Source organism: Coenobita brevimanus, chromosome 109 (genome assembly GCF_032717465.1).
Source record: "Coenobita brevimanus isolate Jiangsu-jjx chromosome 109, ASM3271746v2, whole genome shotgun sequence".
Taxonomy (NCBI): domain Eukaryota; kingdom Metazoa; phylum Arthropoda; class Malacostraca; order Decapoda; family Coenobitidae; genus Coenobita; species Coenobita brevimanus.
Window position 1 is genome coordinate 27,578,710 of NC_137062.1, and position 10,571 is coordinate 27,589,280.

Consider the following 10,571-nt stretch of genomic DNA (forward strand, 5'->3'; position numbering starts at 1 on the left):
AGTACTAACATCTGATCTCTGAAACTCTTCTTTATAATCTTTAGGATATCCTTGGTACTCATGTAACTTATGGTCATATGCTAAAACAAAAAGTGTCATGTCACAACTACAGATTCCACTATTGTGGAAAGGGATCTGGCTGGTAAGCATAACGATTCAGTAACAGATGCTTTATATTTTGCTATAATTCACATTATTTGTGTTTTTGAAAGACTGTCAAGAACTTGCTTACAGTCTGTTTCTTCTCCCATAAATGATATTAAAAATTGCTCAAATGTGGCAGTCCACATTTGAAGATTTTTAAAAATAAGTTAAAAGACTGAATATCATATTCCACTGCTTTTATGAGGTTTATAGATTATAAGTTATTCCAAAGCCATCGTAGAAAAACAAAACTAAAAATCCTTACATCACAGAAAATGAAATGGATACAATATTTCAGAGTGGGCCTAAAAATCAACAGACAGCCATCCGCACCCATATCATAGTTGTGCCTAAGCATAAGGATTAAATGTAGAATCAACAACTGTGCAAAGAACATTGTTTTTAGCATTCGACCAATAGTGTGGTCACATCCTCGTAAGTACTGCTTAACCCGCCCTATCCCGACGTTTTCTGGGCAGTGGTACGCCCCAGTCCCGACATTTTTGGACCTTTTTTTTTGGCTCAAACATCCGCTTTTGGTGAGAAACATCGAAAATTCATAGAGAAATCGCTCACCTGAGGTTTAAAATACTCGATCCAGGTAGGAGTACCTCCTTACCTTACAGGGTTTTCTATCAGGCTGGCTGCAAAGAAAACGAGTTCTATGGGAGGATAACTACTCTACACCACTCATAAACGGTATTTATTTATTTATTTGGTACGAATTTATATGTAGTACGAGAGTATATTGGTTTTCAAACGGTAATATTGGCATTATAAGCATTGTTTCACTCACTAACTCATCATCATTCCTGACTTTTTTATGCCACATTACCTGATCATCATTTCTGATTGTTTCATCCTCTAATGTTTGTCCTCCACATTGTCATCGATTGGGGAATCACTCTGGCCCTGAATTTCGTACCGTGGCATGACATGGCTTTACTGGCCAGGTCACTGATAACAGGTGAATTGCTGAGAAAAGGTCATGCAGGGGGGGGGAGGAGGTCATGCTGGGTAAGGCATTGTCCCTGCCTGGCATCTTGTAGAAGAAGGTGTCCCGTGTATACGTGCCAAAAATCACTTGAAAATTGAAAATTGTGCAAATTAGGGACCTTGCAATGTCCTTGCAATGTTGCCGCGTTAATTTACGTCTCCGGGATATGAGTGCACATCATGTGAGGACGTGAATTCACGGCTCCGGGACAGGGCGGGTTAAGCATGGGCCAACAGGTTCAATGGAGTCATCCTCTTATTCTCTCTAAGAAGGAGAGTGTATTTTCATCCCTGTTTGTTTGTCTGGTAGCGGGTTTACTAAAAAACTAAAAGAGAGATATGGACCAAGTTTTGTGGGTACATAGCCCATGTCTCAGGGAACAATCAGTTAACTTTGGGGACCGATCCAGATCATATATCAGATTCTGGAAGAAGAAACCACTTTATATGAGGAGTGGTTTTGAAATTACGTTGCCCGTGTCGGAGAGATGCGCTCCACTGAGTGCCCCTCTAGTGTTTTCATGTAATGTCAAAGGTACTACAGTAAACAGTATTGGTTATGCTTACCCTGTGTTATGAAGATATCACATTAGGGGCTAAATTTAGAAACATCAGTGTACAGTGCAATTTTTCTCTCTGACAAGGAGAGTATGTTTTCTCCCCTGTGTGTTTGTTTGTCTGTTAGCAGGATAACTCAAAAACTAAAAGAGAGATTTGGACCAAATTTGATGGGTAGATAGCCCGTGTCCCAGAGAACAATCGATTAAATTTTGGGACCGATCCAGATCGTATTACAGATTCTGGATCCGGAAAACACTTCAAGCAGAACCGTAATTAATGATGAGAAAACCTAGCTCATTACGAAGAGTGGTCTGAAAATTACGTTGCCCTTGTCTGAGTGATGCGCTCCACTGAGTGCCCCACTGGTTTCGATAATGACATCCAGCCTACCCATTCTCTACTTATCCTTGTATTATTAAGCAGTGTCAGCCATAAACGATGTGGACAGTCATAAAATGATACATATGTAATGGCTAAAATGACTCAACTCATTAAATTATTAGGTAATGAAAATAATAAATAAATAAATAAATAAAACTGGGGCAGTGCATAGAAGTTTAGCATGCATTGAGAGAAGGTGGAAGGCAATATAGTGCCTTGTAACCAGTTGTCACAACTCTCTCAGTAGAAGTCACTGGGTAGAGCTTATTGGCCATTGCTGGCAGCCCACTTGAAGAGACAGGCCTGGTGTGCAGGGAATCCATATCCTTGTTCATATGTTAGAGGTGAATTCTCCTTCGACTAGGAACATTGGAAGAGAATTTGCATCTTGCTCCTGCAGAAGCTGCCTTTGCAGTAAACATGAAAAGGAAGAGAAGGGATCAGCATCAGTTAATCTTGGCTGGTCTTTTTCTTTATCTTTTCATTCATTTATTTTTCAGTGCAGCCCCTCCTCACATGCTGGTGCTACAGACATCTTGTCCCAGCACCGTCATGGTTCATGTTAAGCTAGCACCAGTTATGAAGGTTGTTGGGTAAAATCTATGAGATCTAACCACCAGATGTAGAGAGAGAGGGGAAGCCACTTTCCCCACTAAACTCTTAATGAACATCACATCAGCTTAAATTTTATAGGAAACACGAACCATAGTATTGCTTACGGGTTTAACTCTCAAAGGGGACTCCTGGCAGAGGTTTGGAATGGTTTGAGCCTACTGAAGGATGACTGACTGCTTTTGTTGTTACAAGAGTTAGAGTTACCTGGGTCAGTATAGTTGCACTCTATGAGGTAAAGTGACCCGGTCATGGCGAGATCAGCATTGATGACCTCATGTTCGACAGGTCTAGCTCTGACAATGACGCCCATCTGAACACAGTTGATGTGACTATTTCTTCATGCTTTGCCTCTAATGTCAACAGGGTTACTTTAGTTTTTTTTTTTTTTTTGTGAGGAAGAAGGAACCAAAGGCAATGAGCCTGCAAAACTGTTCCTTCCAAGAGAAAAACAAAACACAAGAGAGAGCCAAATTCAAGATCCATTCATTTCGAGATGCCTGGACACATTGCATTTGAAAGACTGGAGATCATGGGAAGTAGGAAATACAGACAGAGGGAGACAGTTCCAGAGTTGACCTGTTGCATAAATGAAGGACTGGGAGTAACGGTTAATTCTTGCATTAGAGAGTTGGACAGAAAAGGGGTGAGAGTTTGCTGCTAGACAGGTGCTACGTGCCCATCGTAGAAGTGGAGGAATGCGTGCAGACAGTTCACAGGAACAGTGACCATTGAAGTAGCGATAGAAAAGAGATAAAGATGCAACACTGCAGCGAAGAGACAGAGGTTGAAGGGAGTCAGTAAGAGGGGGAGAGTTAATGAGATGAAAAGCCTTTGACTCCACCCTATTGAGAAGAGCTGCATGTGGGGAGCCTCCCCACACATGAGAGTTGTACTCCACACAGGGGCAGATAAAATCCTGCATAGAGTCAACAATTGTGCAGGGGTTATGAAGGAACGGAGTTGGCTTAGCACACCTAATCGCTTGGAAGCAGATTTTACAAGAGATGTAATATGATCTTTCCAAGACAAGTCCCGAGCAAATGAAACCCCAAGCATATTCAACGATGATGCAGGATTAAGTTGAGTATTATTAAACATAAGTGGGTATACCTGTGGAAAATTTTGTTGGGTTGATAGGTGCAAAAACTGAGTCTTTGATGCATTAAAAACAACCAGATTATTTTTACTCCAGTCAGAGATATGAGCCAAGTCAGACATTAGGTGTGCCATAGCCTTATCCCTTGCCTGTTGAAGTAACTGCTGAGATGGACATTGTGGGAATCGAATGGAAAGGTGAAGGGTGGAGTCATCAGCGTATGAGTGGATAGGGTTAGATGTACAGCTTAGGTCATTGATGAATAAAAGGAAGAGAGTTGGTGATAGGACAGAGCCCTGAGGAACACTACTGTTAATAGATCTAGGAGAAGAATGATAACCGTCTACAACAGCGGCTATAGAACGACCAGAAAGGAAGCTAGAGATGAAGGCACAGATAGAAGGATAGAAACCGTAAGAGGGCAGTTTGGAAATTAAAGATTTTTGCCAGACTCGATCGAAAGCCTTTGAGATGTTAAGTGCAATGGCAAAGCTTTCGCCAAAGTCCCGAAAGGAGGATGACCAGGAGTCTGAAAGGTAGGTGAGAAGATCGCCTGTGGAGCGTCCCTGACGGAACCCATACTGACAATCAGAAATAAGGTTGTGATAGGAAAGATGCCTTAATATTTTTCTATTAAGAATAGACTCAAAAACTTTTGAGATACAGGATGTTAACCCCTAATACGCGGCCATCGACAGCCGACCCCCCCCCCCCCGGGTGGCGGCGTTCGATCGCGGTCTGAGTACCTATAGGAAAATATTAGCCAAAAATCAGAGATTAACCCTAGAACATTATACTTGGTATGGCAGATAGTACTTACATTCAGCTTTCTCCAGAGACAGGTTTTGAGCCTTCGTGGACTACCCAAGGACTTGTGGAGACTTGCAAAGTTGGGTAATAAAATTTTCACTTTCACACCTCCAGCAACCCGGTTTCCCCTCTACCACAGCCTCATTCTGTCACAGTAAACTTTATACTACAACGTACGGGTAGTTTGGAATCCGTATTTGTACAATAAGCACTGAGAATAAGGCTAAAATCAATGAAGTGTACGGCTGACATGTAGCGCGATTGCGAATGGAAAGGTGAAGGGTGGAGTCATCAGCGTATGAGTGGATAGGGTTAGATGTACAGCTTAGAAGGTCATTGATGAATAAAAGGAAGAGAGTTGGTGATAGGACAGAGCCCTGAGGAACACCACTGTTAATAGATCTAGGAGGAGAATGGTAGCCGTCTACAACAGCGGCTATAGAACGACCAGAAAGGAAGCTAGAGATGAAGGCACAGATAGAAGGATAGAAACCGTAAGAGGGCAGTTTGGAAATTAAAGATTTATGCCAGACTCGATCGAAAGCCTTTGAGATGTTAAGTGCAATGGCAAAGCTTACGCCAAAGTCCCGAAAGGAGGATGACCAGGAGTCTGAAAGGTAGGTGAGAAGATCGCCTGTGGAGCGTCCCTGACGGAACCCATACTGACGATCAGAAATAAGGTTGTGATGGGAAAGATGCCTTAAAATTTTTCTATTAAGAATAAACTCAAAAACTTTTGAGATACAGAATGTTAACCCCTAATACGCGGCCATCGACAGCCGACCCCCCCCCCGGGCGGCGGCGTTCGATTGCGGTCTGAGTACCTGTAGGAAAATCTATCTATCTCTATCTATATACCTAGGCTGCTTCCCCCAAGGAAAGGGAGGAAAATATTAGCCAAAAATCAGAGATTAACCCTAGAACATTATACTTGGTATGGCAGATAGTACTTACATTCAGCTTTCTCCAGAGACAGGTTTTGAGCCTTCGTGGACTACCCAAGGACTTGTGGAGACTTGCAAATTTGGGTAACAAAATTTTCACTTTCACACCTCCAGCAACCCGGTTTCCCCTCTACCACAGCCTCATTCTGTCACAGTAAACTTTATACTACAACGTACAGGTAGTTTGGAATCCGTATTTGTACAATAAGCACTGAGAATAAGGCTAAAATCAATGAAGCGTACGGCTGACATGTAGGGCGGTGGCGGTCTTCCCGTCACTCAACAAACATTTCCATTTTTGCAGCTAAAAACACATATACTACATTATTTTCAATCATATTACTTCCCAAAAGATCACCACAGCGCACTTTTTATTCTGCCTTACGCCCGTCACTTTATTCTCGTTCCTGTCGGTCGCTCGCAGACTCGGAAGAGCTAGAACTCGCCATAATGTCACTTTGAAAGCCTGCAGTAAACTGACGCTAAACAGGGGCAAACCGTGCGAAAAAAAGCTAGTGTTACAACTAGGGAAACAAGCATTTCCTATTAGCATAAACTGCTTGTGAGAGGAGAGCGCTGATTTACAGTTCTGAGCAGTCAGAGCGCTGCCATGTATCACAGCCAGGCTGACCGGGCCGTGGTGGGGGGGGGGAGGGGGGAAAAACGCGATACTTGGCAACAACGGAGGGCAGTAGTACAAAGGTAAAGTATGCTAATTGTAACTAAAGGGTAGTGGTACTGATAGACAATACCAGCTGGAACATCCTTGCCCGCGTTTATTCAAAATTAACTCGAATCGCAAACACGACGCTCCGCCATTATGTCCTTTTCGGCGAGCGTCGCATTTTAGGGGTTAAAGCAATTGGAGGATAGTTAGAGGGTTGGGAATGGTCACCCTTCTTTCGGACTGGCTAAATGAGAGCAAACTTCCAGCAAGAAGGAAAGGTACAAGTTGACAGACAAAGGCGAAAGAGTTTGCTTAGGCAGGGTGTAAGCACAGAAGCACAATTCTTGAGAACAACAGGAGGGACTCCACCAGGCCCATATGCCTTATTAGTACTGAGGCCAGCAATGGCAGAAAATACATCAGCAGAAGAAATTTTGATATTAGCCATGAGGAAATCAGAGGGGGGATGTGATGGAGGAACAGCACCGGAATCATCTAAGGTGGAATTGGAGGAGAAAGTCTGAGTGAAGAGATCTGCTTGATCAGTAGAAGAAATAGCTACAGAGCCATCAGAGTAGAAAAGAAGAGGGAAGGATGATGAGGTAAAGTTGTTAGAAAGGTTTTTGGCAAGGTGCCAGAAGGAGCGGGAAGAGATCGAGTTAGAGAGTTGAGAGCATTTTGTACGGATGAAATTATTTTTAGCATAGCGAAGAACAGATTTAGCACGATTCTGGGCAGAAATGTATAAAAGATGTGATTCAGGGGTTAGTTGGCTCCTGTACCTTTTAAAGGCCCTCTCCTTGTTGCGGACAGCATTAGAACAAGCGTGATTAAACCAAGGCTTTCGTGCATTAGTCAAAGGATATGAGAATGGAATGTATGCTTCCATGCCCGAGAGAATAACCTCCGTAATGCGCAAAGCACACCCAGATGGCTCCCGGCCATGGAAGCAATAATCATTCCAGGGAAAATCAAAGAAGTACTGCCTGAGGGCCTTCCAATCCACAGCTCCAAAGTGCCAGAGACGACGTTTTTTTGGAGGGTCTGTAGGCCGTACCGGAGTGATAGGACAGGTTAAGGTGATAAGGTTGTGATCGGAGGAGCCCAACGGAGAGAAAAGATTAACAGTGTAAGCAGAAGGATTAGTTGTAAGGAAGAGATCAAGTATGTTGGAGCTCTCTCGATGTCGGTCAGGGATACGGGTAGGGTGCTGTACAAGCTGCTCTAGGTCATTAAGGATAGAAAAGGTGTGGGCTTCTTCACCAGGTGGATCAGTGAAAGTAGAGGAGAGCCAAAGGTGGTGGTGAACATTGAAATCTCCAAGAATGGAGATTTCGGAGAAAGGAGAAATGGATAGAATGTGTTCCATCGTAGAAGTAAGATAGTTAAAGAATTTTTGATAGTCAGTAGAATTAGGAGATAAGTAAACAGCACAGATATATTTAGTCAGAGAATGAGATGAAAGCTGAAGCCAGAGTGTAGAGAATTCAGAAGAATCGAGTTCAGGAACACGAGAGCAAGATAAGTTGTTGCATATATATACACAACAGCCACCTTTGGCTTTGAAATGAGTATAGAGAAAGTAGGAGGATACAGAAAAGGGTTTGCTGTCAGTTGCCTCAGACAGCTGAGTCTCAGTTAGGAAAAGAAGGTGAGGTTTAGAGTAGGAGAGGTGGTGCTCAACAGAGCAAAAGTTAGAGGAAAGGCCACGAATGTTGCAGAAATGAAGAAGAAGAGAGTTAGACAGTGGTTCCAGGCACCTTGAGTCGTCACCGGGAGAGGGGCTGAAGGTGGGGCATTTGTCCTCCCCCCTGGGGACTCCGAGGCTATGTTATTCGACGCCATTTTTTTGAAAATTTTGAAAAGGAAGTGTGGTGTGTACTGTGCATGTAGTTTGGTATTGATAGTTGGAGAAACTTGTATTGGAGAGCATGCTGGCCTACTCTCTGTGTTACTGAGACACTGAGAAGGTTCAGCAAAGGGGGATGGTCGGGACCTAGTCCCGAGGGCTGATGAAACGGGAGCTCCAGCTCTCCCTGTCATCAGCTTTCCATCCACCTTGGGAGTACTGCCCTGCTCGACTGGTGCTACAGTCTACTCCTGTATAGTGCTGGTGGGGTTAAAGCACACCAATATTTTTGTCTCTCTTACTGAGATGAGTGATCTCACTGAGAAAGAATTGTTCTGCATCTAGTTCATCTCAGTTGTAAAGGAGTTTCCCTCGTGAGGTACAATGCTGATATTAGATAACCCGAAGTCAGTTACTTTTATTGACAGGGGAGGCTTTGAGGAGTGCATAGGCTGCCATGAATACAGACATCTTACAGTAACTTTATAGCTTCTTTGTAGTGTGTTTTGTAGATCAGTTATAAATATATTAGACTCGTGGATGAGCGGTTGTTATACGTGAGTAGCTTTGTAAGTAGATAATCTTGGTTCCCTTTTGTCATGCAATGACAGGAGAGGTAAAGAATAGTATGGGACTATTTTTATTTGTCTTGAAAATATTAACAAAGTCTCTCACACACGGGTGAAGTATAAAGTAGAGTCCCGTGAGCTACCTCCTGTCTCGATCTCGATCTCTTTCTCTCTTCCACCCTCTCGTCCATGTTGCTAGCCGCCTTCTCCCTACTACCTGTCAATTCTATGGCCAGTCTCCTTCTGATCTCAGAATCCGACATTCTGGTGTAGCAGGGGTTGTGTCACGTGTGTTACACTGTTGTGGAAATGTTCTAGAAGCCTGTGTGTGTGTATGTGTGTATGTGTGAGTATGGTCATGAGGCGCTGTTCATGGGCTATTTTGTTGGTGAGAGGTATTCTGGAGAGGTGCTAACGTCATTTCCTTTTGGCCCCTAGGTTTGACATTGACCTAACCTCTAGACTATATATGTATGTTGCTAGCTATTATGTATTAAGATATTTTAGAGTCTTGACATCGCTCGGTCACATAGCTGGCAACACCCCATGTGCACTCATTCACTAATTTTCCCTGTTTATTTCCCCTTGAAATGTGCCGTATGACCTGTTCTCATAACAAAAATATATAACAAAGGAAGGGAAAAGCCTAAGTGATATTTACATTCACCTGGAACTACCTAATTTATTATGTATTGTCTAGATTTCCTGCCAATCATTTCATAGCATATATATTAGCAGCTGTCACCACGCTGACATTGGCAGCCCTTCACTGCCCCTGGGCCACAGCATTCAGTTTACTATCGTCTTTCAAGGTGAAACCACGTCGGATTTGAGCCTGTCCAATTCCGCCGCATTTTAGCCCAATGCAAAGGGCCCTGTGACCTCTACCCCTACTAAACCTCGTGTGGAAAGGGGTAAAGGGCTAAGTGACTGCTGAGGAACGTGAACTGGCTAATTTATCAATGAAAATGATGGACAATGACTACGATCTTTCTGGTGACTCTAAAACATTGCAAGTGGAAATGTAAATAATGCGTAAATAATGTGTAAATAGCAAGTGAAAGCAATGAATGTAAATATAACTGAACAGTGGAAAGTAATTTTATAAGTTACTGCAAGTGACAGTGTATAACATAGTATAAATAAGAGAGAAATGTAAATAATGTAAATAAAATAGAGAATGTAAATAGAAACGTAAATAAGTAGTAAAATAAGAATACGAGTATATATACTAGGAGTAATGAAAGTGAAAGTTTCACTCTAGCATGTATGAATACTGGGAGTTATGAAAGTGAAAGTGACAGATTCGTTCTCCACGCTAGTATACAGGACGAGAAAGTGAATGCCTGGAGTGAAAATAAACTACTAGTACTGAAAGAAACTTATAGATAAATATTGTTTCTATAAATAAGTGTAATAAAGTACTAGGAATATAAAGTGTGAGTGTGTTTATAAATAATAAATGACAGCACCGCCTCAGAAGACCATCGGGGAACCAGCACGGGAGGAAAGCTTGTATGCGCTCATAATTTACTTTTCTTTCAGAGTGTTTTATTTTTTTAATATGGATTCCAAACTACTTGAAATTCATAGAATAGTGTTTGTAGTTATAATATCAGGCAGTGGTAACCATATTATGGGGTATTGGGAAATGTAAAGTGGAGACTTCATTACCCAACTTCAGAAGTCTTCACAAGTCCTACGGTAGACGACGAAGGCTAAAAAAAACATCCCAGGAGAAAGCTGAAGGTATGTGCCATAAGCATATTTAATTTTAATATTCTAGGACTAATAGCTGATTTTTGGCAAATATTTTTAAAAAGTCAGTCAGAGCGCGAATATCCTCGTGGGACGCACAAGGAGTGCAAAAAAACCACGCAGTGTAGGGGCTGACAATGTCATAACTGGTCTGTACTTTGACTCTGACCCCGAGGATGTT